This window comes from Pteropus vampyrus, unplaced genomic scaffold (assembly GCF_000151845.1).
Source record: "Pteropus vampyrus isolate Shadow unplaced genomic scaffold, Pvam_2.0 Scaffold451, whole genome shotgun sequence".
NCBI lineage: Eukaryota > Metazoa > Chordata > Mammalia > Chiroptera > Pteropodidae > Pteropus > Pteropus vampyrus.
In genome coordinates this window covers 353158-364517 of record NW_011889232.1, presented here as the reverse complement: position 1 = coordinate 364517, position 11360 = coordinate 353158, and the positions used below count along the sequence as shown (strand labels likewise).

Below are 11360 nucleotides of genomic sequence, written 5' to 3'. Positions count from 1 at the left end.
GACGGGTACCGGCAGGGAGTCACAGAGTGGGATGTCGTTCGCCGATGGCATCGGCAGCGAGCTGAATGGTGGCTCCCCAAAAGACGTGTCCATGCCCTAATCCCTGAAACCTATCAATATTACCTTATTTGGTAAAAGATGTGATACAGCAAGGATCCTGGAAGGAGGAGCTTAGCCAGGGTTTTCCGAGTAGGTCCTAAATGAAGTGACATGTTTCTTATAAGAGGGACACACAGAGGAGGAGACATGCAGACCCCAAAGGAGGAGGCAGGGTGAGGACAGAGGCAGAGGCCAGCGGCAGTCGAAAGTCAAGGAATGCAGACAGTCACCAGAAGATGCGGCGGCCAAGGAAAGATCCTCCCCCCGAGGTTCTGGAGGGAGCCCGAGCCTGCCCACCCCTGCCTGGCCCTCAGACTTCTGATCTCTGCAGTTATGAGAATGCGTGTCTGTTGTCTACGGCACTAGTAAGTGAATACAACACCTAACAGCACTTCACAACTCTGGGCTTTCTTGAGTTGCTCTCACTTCCTGTCGATCACACGGAAGGCAGAGGCCTGGACCCACCTTCTGTGTCCTCGGTGCCTACGCATTAGACAGCAGTGACAGGCCGAGTTACCACTGGGATATAAACCCTGTGTGTACATGAAAAGCAGAGATAAAGACAGACAGACTCGTTCTACTGAAGCGAGTTATTTATTAAAATGTTCTTATCGTATACTTTCATAAAGTTAACTTCTTCGGAAAGAACCATAAATACTAACCGGGGCTATTTATCCCTGATTGTCAAACTCGATCTGAGAGGGGGCGCGAGCCCAAGCCGGGGAGGGCGCGGGGAGGGGCCCGGGTGCGCGCGCAGTCTCCTCTGATGAAATGAATTGAGAGACTTAAAATCATTGATCACAGGTAAAGCAGAGATAGCTCCACTCAGGGAAGGTTGGAAAGGCTTGCTGGTTCCTGTGTGGTGGAAGGATTCGGCGGTACGAGGGTAGAAAGGCGGAGCCCACATAAAGCAGCGCCGTGGCAATTCCAGTGTCCCCACGAGGTGACGCACACAGCGTGCGTTACTACACGTGTGACATCGCAGGCGAAGGAAACAGGAGGGTCTTCTTTTCGATGCAAATGATCTGAGGACTCTCTACATGACAGAAGTCCTGCTTTAAGACTATTTTGAACTAAAAATAAAAATAAAAAATCACTGTGTTCAAAAATTTTAAATGAATATATAGACATAAATATGTACGTACATACAGATAGGGCAGAATGCGATAGTTCTTGACCTTTCTATGGATTCTTGGAGTCTGCAAATTGCTGCTGGGTGAGGGCCCGCTGGAGGGAAGAGCTGGCTGCGCCAAAGGCCACGTGGCTGCGGCCAGGGGTGGTGCGCGGCTGAGCTGGGGCCAGGCAGCTCCCCGGCTCCCCGGCTCCCCGGCCGGCTCCCGCCGCAAGTCCGGCGAGGCGCTCCACCGCTCAGCGAAAAGTTCAAAACTACGGACAAAGGCTGTCGGCAGAGCCCATTGCCTGCAGCTCACTGCCCGCGTGGGGCTCTAACTCCACGGCTGCAGCCACCAGCGATAAATCAGGCGGCTTCCGCAGGGGCGCATCGAAGCGCCTCACCGCCACGAACGCGGGTCCCACGGGAGACATCTCGTAAGCCCCTCGGAAACAGGCCGGCAATGGTTTTCTTTGGTTTAACCTCACCTGGATTTTGTCTGAACAGCAGCAGTTGGAGGGTGCCCTGCCTGACCCAGGATGTCACACTGGCACCACTCCCCGCAGCAGAGGTGACAAAAGGTAGGAGTCATGGCTCAGCTGGCATGCCAGATTTCAAAGGAACACTGGGGACAGGAAGTAAGCCAGGGCTAGGCTAGAACAAATGACCTAATGAAGGATGATTCTGTAGCGGATATTCAGCAACTCAAATTACAGAGGCCGGGAGGAACGTGGAGAACGGAGATTTGATCCTGCCGGCAATGACACACACAAGGAGATTTTGTCAAGTAGAACGTGGCAGCACAAGTCTCCAGGCAAAAAAGGATACACTGTCAGGGGGTGGCTGTGCCTCCCGTCCACGGGTCTGTCCACTTGAGGGTTACATCAGAGACTGAGAAGAATGGAGATTTGCACCTGGAAGAGAAGTTCTTGGCAAGGATGCAGCTAACTGTCAAGGTCATAGTGTTTCCAGGCAAGACTTTAGCGATAGAAACGTAAGCTGAAAATACGAGAAAAGCCTGGTCCTACGCAATGGCAGATGCAAGAGTCCGAGAGACGGAGGCGGCCTGGGGGAGGGAGCAGCCACACTGCCTGGGCTTTGGCAGAGAACCTCCTTGTCCCCTCCATTGCTGGAAGAGCCAGAAGTCCAGCCGCTGCGTCTCACGCAGAGCAGGGCTGGGGCAGCAAGACCTCGGAGCCCACGACGCCTTTGCCAGCTACTGTTTGTCTGAACACATTCACTTGTTTTTTTCCACCAGTTTCTCTTCAAAGTGTCCATATTCTAGCTGGCTTTAGGATGAGCTGACACAATTGGTGAGGAGATGGCAGTGGCTCAAATATTCCTCCTGCTGGCTCGCTGTCATCGGCAGCGGATCCCAGGTCGGCGTCACTGTGGCGAGCTGCTGCTGCTGCGACCTCGGCACAGGGAGGGTAAGAAGGTGCTGCCAGTCGGGGCACTTGGCCCTTGGGAGTCTACGAGCAGGAAGTGCCAACAGGTGGGAGAACAAAATTGCCAGCCTGAGGGGACAGCCTGCCAGAAGCTGGGGTTTCAACAAGCCGCCAAAACTGCTGGGCAAAAAAGGAACACACGGCAGCCAGCTCGTGAGTCAGAGGGACAGCTACACACTGGCGCCCCACGCTCCACGGCAATGGAGACGTCGGTGGTGTGAGTCCGAATCACGCGCTGCCTCTCACAGGGCTTTAGAGACCTTTCAGAAGGCTCTTCCACATGTGTCAGGCCTGTCACCCCCCGAAGTCACTCTGTGATGTGGACAGGGCAACTGCTGCCACCTCCACTGCACTCTGGGAAAGAAACGCTTGAGGTGGGAGCACAGTGTCACACAAGACCCTCTGTGCTTCGCCGCGACACAGCTGTCTTCACTTCTCTCTGAAGACGTTGCTAACGCAGAGCTATACCGCCCAGGATACTCACCTTCCAAGAGGGGACAAGTGTGCAGAGCCCTCCGGAGGCCGGGTGCACAGCTGAGGGCGGCGCCCTCTGCACCTGCACAGTCCTGCTGTGGCGCTGGTGGCGGGAGTGCGTGACTGCTGAGCGAGGGTCCAAGATGCTGCTTTGAATTAATCCTCACGGGCACCACTTCCTTAGTCGAGAAGATAGTCTGCCAGACGCGAGACATTAGCTTCCAATTTGACTGGCTTTGCCTGTCAAGTTCATTAGACGATCTCTTCACGTTTTTCCTTAAAATCAAAATTTTCCTTTGAGGTTGAAATTCTATCCCAAAGTTCGCCCCGGACTCAATAAGGCCGACAGGTGAGAAATCTACAGATCACTCACTCTACTGCCACCACATCTAGAAAAGCCCCATGGTCAAGGACGAGCCACCACATCTAGAAAAGCCCCATGGTCAAGGACGAAGCATAAGGCACGTTTCATTAGTTTTTAAAAAAGAACTATGGTGGAGGCATATGATTATTTTTTACTGGAGCTATATATGCCTTTTTGATATTCTTCTGTAAGAACGAATGTACTTAAAATTCAGAAACATATTGCATAAAATAAAAATTTCCAGTTACCGATACATCAAAACCACAATATTAGAACAATGCTGTTAGTTATAATATTTTGTGATGTAAAATTAGGTTCTGTAGTTAAGGACAGATGCATGTCTCTTCATAGACCAGACACCATCTCCATAAAAGTCACAGGTCATGTATTCCTCTGAAGTGCCACCACACTGTAGCTGTTCTCAATATAAACTTTCCTGCACTACAAACAAGACCCCACCAATTAACAGTTAACACTGACAACGTCCAGGCCATTTAGGAGCAAGCATCTAATTCTGCCAATGTAACAACTCTATTAGGCAAGAAACATATTTTGGCTCAGGAAATGATAGAGGAAATTCTAGGCAAAAATTTGAAAGAATGATTACTTTATAATTGTCAAATAACAGGCAACTTTACTTTTAATCATATGTTTTAATTTTCTGTTTATTCGATTTGCTGGTGAGAATCCAAGATATCCTATTTCTTGAACATTTTTCCAGGCTCATTTTCAACAGGTTGCATGGAATTATAAGCTAAAATATTAAAAAGAAGTTCACATTTTTACACACTGTAGCTTAAAATAACAATTTTTCTTTTTTGCAAGAAAAATCACTTGGCTTTATAAGGAAAAGAAAGTAAGAGGGTGCACCGTAAAGAACTTTTAAGTATGCCTAATCTTCGGAAACTATTTTCAATGCATATTTTACTGTTTTCCCATGAAGGAAAATAAGGTAATGTATATTCATACATTTCTCTAAACTTTAAAGTCGCCTAAATACGTTTACATTAGGTTAATGAAGAACTATTATTATGACACTCTCGATCTTTCTCTAAATTGTGAGCAGGTCCACACACGTGCTTTCTCTTTTCTCAAATTAGATTTCCATGATAATTCTCCTTGCTAAAGATATATATTGTCAAAGATTTTTCCAAAATTTACTTTTCTCATTTTCTTTTAAACTACCAAGCCTATTTGAATATGTGCTGTTATTTAAAAAAGTATTTCTACACTATTTCCATGTTAAATTCAATCTTATAGCACCCCCCAGCCTACAGAAACAGTCTAAATCAGACCTGCAATATACTTAATTTTAAATTAGTAATTTAAACTGAAGTTGTATTTCCATATGGAAACCAGTTTCAAAAATAACGTGCTTTGTAGCTCAACAATAGCTAGTCATATATTGAGCTGATTGAGACAAACCACATAGACACATCTAAAGACAGGTTATTCGGTGACAGGACTGTATGATCTAAACCACGATCGATGGCATGTTGAACGCATACTGGAGAGGCAGGGAGGTTTTATGTGCGTTGGGCAATGCCAGCTCCTACAACAGGGTGCACCCAAGCCATTTGCATGGCACAGAAAGACCTCCGTTCCGAACGTTCTCCTACCTCATCCTGTCTGTACGCATGCATTTGTTCTAGGCTCAGCTCTAGCCTTTCTGAAGCGTTATGCAGCGTCTCTCAAGTAAATACAGGGCATTGTTTTAAACACAGGAAATAGTGGTGACTGTTGCATGCATTACAATGCTCTCGATATAAAATTATTTGGGACTACACAATCAAACACTTTTAAAGAAAGGTCATTTTTCTAACAGTAATCCTGAAGGACTCAAAATGGGGGATTAGGCTGTTTTGTTGCACCTCCGAGGACAAGAGAGAAATGAAAGGGCCGTGCAAAGCGTTCAGTGAAATAACCTGCGCCCTGGAGAACAGAAACGCTCCCACATAAACACGTTCGTCTCCTAAGGAGAACGATTCTTTCGCATTGCAAACGCCGGTGGCGGACAGGCTCGAATAACACTTGAGACAAGTGAACGTTTGCATTCCTGAAATCTGTCCATATGGATGCACGTCCCAGACCCTTGGGTCCTCTGCCACTTCCCACCTACGTGCAGCCCGAACGACCACAATCCAACACGCGGTGCGCGAGGCAGACAAGTGAATTCCACGGCGGGTCACCTGCCCCTCACGCCACCGTTTGAAAACACGCAGAAACTAACCCAGCTGTGAGGAGGCTGCGCCCTGGAGGGTTCCGGAGGGAAGACGCCGCGCAGTCCCCCCGCGGCGGCTCCGCGAGTGTGGACTCTGCGGGTCGGCGACGACGCGCACCTGGACTGAGCACCTTCTCCAGGTGCTTGCTCCACCGAACGCCGAATTCACCTCCTCGCCGCTGAAACGCACTCGGAACGAGCGCCCACTGCGACGTCGCCGGGTGTCTGCTTTAGCTTCTCAACAGCGTCGGGAAACCAAATGGGGACCCACACGCGACAGCACACGCGCGTGCCACACACACCGAGCCCAGAGGCTCTTCCCGTCCGTCCACTTTGTGCCTCGGATCCGCCATCCGGGAGCGGGATTGTAGGCGCAGTAGCGCGCGGCGCGTCACGAGCTCCCCCGGCCACCGCTCGCATCATTCCCGAGCCTTTCCAGGCACTTGGTGGCACCCCCACCCTCAGTCCCGGAGCTTAACTCCGCACCAGACCGCGCTCTCTCCAGGTTCGAGCTGCCCCAAATCGACAGACCAGCTCCCTCCTTCCTCCCAGGACCCTCTTTAAAGCCCCCAAAGCAAAGCCATTTCCTACCAGCGCCGAAAACTTTTTCCTCCTTCCGCGGCGCAATGAGGCAGCAGACCAGGGCCGACGGTGCGGCGCGTCCTCACCTAGGCGCTGCGCTCCAGGTGCCGTCCCACGCCTTCGTCCCGCCTCGAATGCCCCCGAGACGCCGGGCCCCAGGTCCCTCGTCGCCTCTGGCTCGGCGTTCAGGGAGCGAGCGTCCTAGGAACGCGCGCCCGGCGTCGCCCTTTGGTCCATCACCCGTCCTTCTAGGGGCGCTGCCGCCGCCCGGCGAAGCGACCAGGAGCGTGGGGCTCCGGGGTGGCACCCAGCCGTCCGCGGCGTGCGCTCCGGGAGCGAGGGCTCTGCGCCCGAGTGGCACCTGCCGCCCCGCGCCGCGGGCTCCCTGCGCGCTCTGGCCCTCTCTGTCCACGTCTTTTTTTTTTTTTTCCTATGTCTCCACCCTCACTTATTTTTCTTTCTTCTTCCCTTCTCCTCCTTTATCTTGTATCCCTTTTTCTCCAAAGGCAGATCTAAGGCGCTGCAAGTGGGAGCAGGGTCTCTCCCTCTCGCGAACTCTTCCCCGCCTGGTGGTGGCGGTCGCGGCTGCTCGTCGCCGAGCCTCCTCCCTCCCCCTGCGCTCCGCCTCCTCCCGGGGCTGCGAGCGCGCTCGGAGGCTCAGGCCGCCTGCTGGAGACCCGAGCCCGCCCGCCCGCGCGGCGCATGCCCAGTCACCCGGTCGCCCAGTCGCCCGGCTGGCGCGGCGCCCGGTTCCGCTGCGGCCCGCCAGCGTCCTGCCGGCGGAGGGCGAGCGGCTTCGGGTGCGGGGGAGCCCCGCGTCCTCCCCGGATGGGCTAGCCGAAGTCGGAGACTCACCCGCGTGGCCCGGCCACACGTGTTCCCATTTGTGTCCCCCGTGCTTCAGGGCTAGATCGCGGGTCAGTTTTGTTGTGGGTCTCTTCTAAATTGATTTGCTTGGACTGCGTGGAAGGATTGGAAGGAAGTCGATTCTTGGGCACGATTTTTTAATGAAACAACCCCAGCTCAGCTACGGTATGCACCGCGTTTGAAAACCGTCCTTTGGCTAGCAGCCCGATGCGTTTGTTTCTTGCCATGTGGTGCACGTCTCCAAGCCGAGCAAGTAGGAGAGGACGGCGCGGCGGTTCCTCCTCTGGAGTTTTACACCTTAGGGGTCAGTGAGACACGCATGTGTGAAAAAGGCAGGCGTACGCGCGCGCGCGCGCACTTTTTTGGATCAGAAAAAAAAAGAAAAAAAGATAGGATCTTGCTAGCTAGGCTTTTATATTTCATATATAACTCAAGAGGAACGAGACGTTAAAACGATGACACACGTTTCTTTACTACTTACAACGAACTAAATAAGGAAAAAGGGGACGATCTCAAGGTCGCAGTTACCAGGGAGGCTGATAAAGGTTTTTAAAAGAGCATGTAAGGAACGATTACAGGAAAATCTCATTACAGAAAAGACAATACTGGTAACTCTGAGAAGGAAAAAAGAAAAAAAGAAGTTAGGCAGAGTATGATATGAAACTTTTAACATGATTCTATTCTACTTGGAGCAAGAAAATAAACGGGAGGCAACAGCTCTTCTTTGAGAAAACACATAACATTAAGAGAAAAGATAAATATAAGTATATAATTTCCTTTCTGAATCTATAGTCTCTTCTAGGTAGAACAGTCTCCATCTTTACTAGAGAAGAGACTAGAGAGAATTAAAGTCAAAAGGGCTGGGGGGAGCCGGTGAGAAAGCCTGGGGCTACTTAAATTAATTCGAATACCACACTCAGATGAGTTACATCCAGAGTACTGGGACGATGATACCAGTATCAACACAGTAGCCACCTTGTTTGGATACTGCTCAGATAGAATATAATAGCTGCCTTCATATATTTCCCTAATCTTCAACATACATTCTAACACGTATTTTATCCTTATTTAATAAAGGGAAAGACAGAAATTCAAAGGAGTAAGTAAATTGACCATCGCATAGCTAATAAGAGGATCATGAATTCAAATTGAACATGTCTTTCCCAGTATGTAGAATTGCTATCTGCCTGTGTGTGCAGAATTATCTTTGATAATATTTGGTAAATCCACATGTAACAGACAAGAGGCCAGAAGAATGGGCGTATAGAAATATTCTAGTTTTCAAAAATAGAGACAGATTCTAATATCCCTAAAGTGATTAAGTTTAAGATCAATTCCTGGCAATATCCTATAAAAGATCATGAAATAAATCATTTGCCAGTAGTCAGAAAAAAAAGGAAACCTACAATTTAATAAAAAATATCAGAATAACTTCATTTCTAAACATAAATTTATCTTGTCCGTTAAGATCATATGTATGGTATTTCCTGATTTTAGCCAGCCTTTCAATTATCTTTATGGACAAGATAAATGTAAATTGTATGTTAATAGTGAACAAACAAACAAAAACTAGCAGTTTAGACAAAGTTACCACAAGTATCTTGGTAAGTCGATTAATGCTGGATCAGAGTAAGGTATTTGTTCTGAGCTCCATGCCTATTGTTCTCTGGTTTATTGAATTATATTTAAAAGAAAAATATAAAAGGGGTATTTATTAGATGTGAGAATGAACCAAATCAGGTCAGTGCTAATTTAATAAGATGCCGAAAGTCAGAACCCAAGGAGCACTGTATTTGGATATTGATCTGAAACAAAGATAAACTAGAGCCGAAATGCATTTTGAAATCCTGCATTTTAAGTTTGTTTTTTTTTAAAAAAGGATGAACATAGAATTTATTTATTCAATTATTAAATGAGACTTTGCTTGTGGACAAGACACATAGCTAATAGCAAACTTACCTTTGCACCATAAAATAACTACAAAATATAGAAAACAACACTTTCCGTTACAAACAGCCGCCAACTTGAGGCTGCAATCTCTAAGTAAGAGGAGGCACGTGAGGGTCCCATTCCCTGGATTTTTTTATTATGGGCCATTTTTTTTCTAGCAGAAGTGCTGGGAGGCTGAGACTAAGCAGGGAGCTACGTCTCTCTGGATGGAGGACACATAGCGCGGGGCCTGAGGCTGCAAAGGGAACAGAGTTGGGAGGGAGCGAGGGGACACAGTGGCAGAGAGGCGGGGCCACGGAGAGGAAGCCGCAGTTTATGTGATTATCCTCTGAATTCCTAGGCTGCATGCGCCCAACGGGGTAAGATTCCGGTGGCCTGATAAAGTGTAGTGGCTGAGAGGTGGAAATTTGAGGAGAGATTCTAGAAATCACACAATTCTATGGAAGATAATGAAGTTTGGGCCTAGCCAGTGTGGAAAGACCTTGATGAATATTTGGCTGGGCCCCCCGAGCATGTTTTTGAGAGGTGAGAAGGATGCCCTGGGAGAAAGAATAAAACCAGAGTAGATTTGCCCTAATGAAAACTAAAATAGGCCTTTGGAGGATTCAGGTGATCACCTGCTAGAGCAGCACTCAACATTTATTAGAGGAAGAAAACATAAACTAGAAACTCTGCGGATGCAATATGCAATAAAAACTTGACAGACGTGCAAAGAAGCAGAAAAAGGTGGTGATTGTGACAAAAAAAAAAAAAAAGATAACACAGTCAACAGTCAATAGACAAAGACCAAGAAATGATCCAGATTTTGGAATTAGCCAAAAACTTCAAATAGCCAAAACAAATAAATAAACTACCCCGGAAATGGGCAAAATGAATGAAAAGATACAGTATTTCAGCAGATTATTAGATTCTAGAAAAAAAAATAATTAAATGAGCTTTTTTAACTGCTAAATCAAGACTATTTAAAAATCACTAGGCACAACGGAAGAGAGGGCTGATGGTCTCAAATAAACATCAACAGAAAATATCCAGAAAGAGAAGAACAGAAGCAATATTCGAAGAAATAATGCATATGAACTTTTCACATCGGATGAAAGATTTCAATCCAGAAACTCAAGAACTCCAATGAACCCTAAGCAAAGAACACGTCACCTAGGTCCGTAAGAGCCAAGCTGCTGAGGACCAAGTAGACGCTAGGAGCAAGAGCTGCTTCAGTTTGGATGGGCAGGGAAGGCGTTTCCGAGAAGGCAGCGTCTGAGCTGACAGCTAAATGACAACAAGGAGCTGGTCCTGAGATGCCCTGGAGAATCGATATCCAGACAGAGGGACCGGCAGTGCGAAAGGTGAGGATGCACTGGCCATATGTGAGGAACAGGAGGAAGGGCAGTTTGGGGGGATGACCACAGCAGGGGAGACCGGCAACTGCAGAGGGGCAGAAGTGCTTGGGGTTACGCCCCGGAGAACTGCGCTGTCCAGTGTGGGAGCCACGAGCCCTGGGCCCTGGAAGCCCAGCGAAATCTGATAGGAGATGTGCAGCCTGCGGCCCGCGGCCCACGCTTCGCTGGGCAGTTCTAACCCGGGGGCTCGAGGGGCACAGTCAGAAGTTGCAGTCTGTTCAGGGTACGATGAGAAGTATTTACAAGATTCTAAGGGGGCGATATGATTTACCCTTTAGGGAGATTCCATTGGCGCTGTGCCGAGAAAGGACACGAGGGTGACGGGGAAGCCAGGCCTGCGATGGTCGCCGGCAGCTCAAAGCGGGACAGTACAGAGATGGCGAGGACAGGGTAGATTCGGAATTTATTTTAAAGGCTGAGATGTAGGAGGAAGAGACGGCTCCCAGTTGCTGAGTCACTGCGTAAATGGGCAAGTGGACGGCTGCGGCGCCGCTTAATGGGACGGGCGGGATGGCGGTAGCAGTGGGTCTGAGAGCAGGAGAAACACCGAGTTTTACTCTGGAGCTGTTTTGCAATTAGCATTAGCATTGCGAGTGCACTCAGCACGGGGCGGAGAAGACCGGGCTGGGGAGAGGAGCCGGGAAGCTGCAGGACCCTAAGTACGCGTTCATGTCTTGGAAGCCAAGTGGATAGCTTGTTTGAAAGGGCAGGGAGTGGTTCACCGTGTCACATTCTGGTCAGTGGGGAAAGCAGGTGTGAGCATAGACTCTACCGTGACATCTGGCAGCGTGGAGACAGCAACCTTGACGAGAGCAGTTTCTTCAGGTGGCAACAACAAATGTCCAAC

At 49.0% G+C, this 11360-nt stretch overlaps 1 long non-coding RNA gene across 1 annotated transcript in view; it reads right to left on the bottom strand.

The window, feature by feature from the left end:
- Nucleotides 1–6921, bottom strand: part of LOC105306617 — a 226986-nt gene extending 220065 nt beyond the window's left edge. The window contains exon 1 of the long non-coding RNA XR_897161.2: nt 6309–6921. This is a non-coding gene — a long non-coding RNA (uncharacterized LOC105306617). The remainder of the gene's footprint in view (nt 1–6308) is intronic.
- Nucleotides 6922–11360: the final 4439 nt, after the last annotated feature.